Source organism: Notothenia coriiceps, unplaced genomic scaffold (genome assembly GCF_000735185.1).
Source record: "Notothenia coriiceps isolate Sejong01 unplaced genomic scaffold, NC01 NC01_scaffold00037246, whole genome shotgun sequence".
In the NCBI taxonomy this organism is placed as follows: domain Eukaryota; kingdom Metazoa; phylum Chordata; class Actinopteri; order Perciformes; family Nototheniidae; genus Notothenia; species Notothenia coriiceps.
The window spans coordinates 8,827,167-8,828,917 of NW_011369947.1; the positions used below are offsets into that span (position 1 = coordinate 8,827,167).

Here is a 1,751-nt window from a genome sequence, read left to right on the forward strand (position 1 = left end):
TATTATTATTATTATTTGTTATTATTATTATTATTATTTGTTATTATTATTTGTTATTATTATCTTTATTTGTTCAAATCTCAAGTCGAATCTCACTTTTCAGAGCTGCTTTTAATGTGTAATTAATATTGTCTGTTTCATGTTTTAAGTATGTCTTTTTTTAGTATAATTCATTTTAACATGTATCTGTAAAGTGTCTTTGAGAAACAGCAGTGTAAAAGTACACTTCCCTCTGAAATGCAGTGCAATAGAAGCACAAAATGAAAATAAGCCTGTGACCTAAGATTTTCATCGACATAACTAATCTGTAGCTAGTTCTTGTGACAAATAAAGAACCTTGAACCTTGAAATAGCCAGTTTAGAGATGCTCTGATAATCAGCACAGAGTTACATTCGGTCAGTGCTGGGTATTTCAATCGGTGGGAATTAATAATACTTATTTTTTAAATGTTGTTTGTCAGTAACTGTCCCAACATCAAAATAAAAGTTTCTAAAGTGCCTAATTAATTTCCCACATTTAATTTGTATTTAAATGTAATCCTTTACAATATATTCATATACCATTTGTACAATTTATAACGCTACCGGCCTTTTCAATACTTTTTTATGTTCACTTACTTGAAACAATAATGCTACTTTTTACCATGGTGTGCTTATTTGTTTCACTTATTTGTCTATATTCTTAATAACATGTGCCTAACTAGTTATTAAAAATGCAAATCTGTCCTTTTGCCTTTTCTCTTTACCTTGCTGCTATGACGCTGTAAATGTCCCTGCTGTGCGACGAATAAGTCCTGGTTCTGATTCAACCTATTCTGTGCCCAGTATTATCGAGTCAGTTTTATACACAGGAAAGACAAACTATAATGCATTCAAAATGTGTCAACAGGCAGATAGGCATGGCAAACTATCCATTCTACTTGGTTGATGTTTGCAAAGCGAATCTAAAATGATTATGTAAATCATCAGCAGTTTTATGTATCAGGTTTTTTTCTCCCTACAAAGGTATTTTCAGTCATTTATGTTCCTTTCCTATGTTAAACCAGGAAACTACAACATTCATCACAAAAGTCTAAAGAGATGCGGTTGGCTGACGTGGAATCAGAATCTGTAAAAAGTTCAGACAATTCCAAATCTTCAGGTATGAAAAAACACATAATATCCTTATTTTCAGAGGTGGGAGAAGTAATCAGATCTTGTACTTGAGTAAAAGTAGAAGTATCAGAGTGTAGGAATACTCTGTTTCAAGTAAAAGTCCTACATTCAAAATGTTACTGAAGTAAAAGTAGAAAAGTATTATCATCAAAATATAGTGAAAGTAGCGACAGTAAAAGTAGTCATTGTGCAGATTGGTCCATTTCAGAATAATAGATATGATAGGTTTTATAATGACTGATCATGAAAGTGTTCTCAAAGCTGGTAAAGGTGCAGCTAGTTTGAATGACTTTGTATACTGCAGGGTAGCTTGTGAATTTACTCCAGGTGGAACTAAAGTCTGATTTAACACTTGATTATATTTCACATCATTCATCCACATCTGTAAAGTAACTAAAGGTATTACATACTAGAGTCAAAGTACCTCTCGAACTGTAGTGGAGTAGAAGAACAAAGTAGCAAAACATTGAAATACTTAAATAAAGTACAAGTATCTCAAAATTGTGCCCAAGTATAGTACTTGTTGAGTTTATGAACTTAGTTAATTTACACCATGTGGCTATAAAGATAAAAAGACTTAAGACTTGCACAGAGGC

The 1,751-nt window shown here is 32.0% G+C and overlaps 1 protein-coding gene across 1 annotated transcript in view; it reads left to right on the forward strand.

The window, feature by feature from the left end:
* The window catches only part of LOC104966371 (T-box transcription factor TBX3-like), a 7,370-nt gene that overhangs the window by 4,286 nt on the left and 1,333 nt on the right, over positions 1 to 1,751 (forward strand). The window lies entirely within an intron of this gene.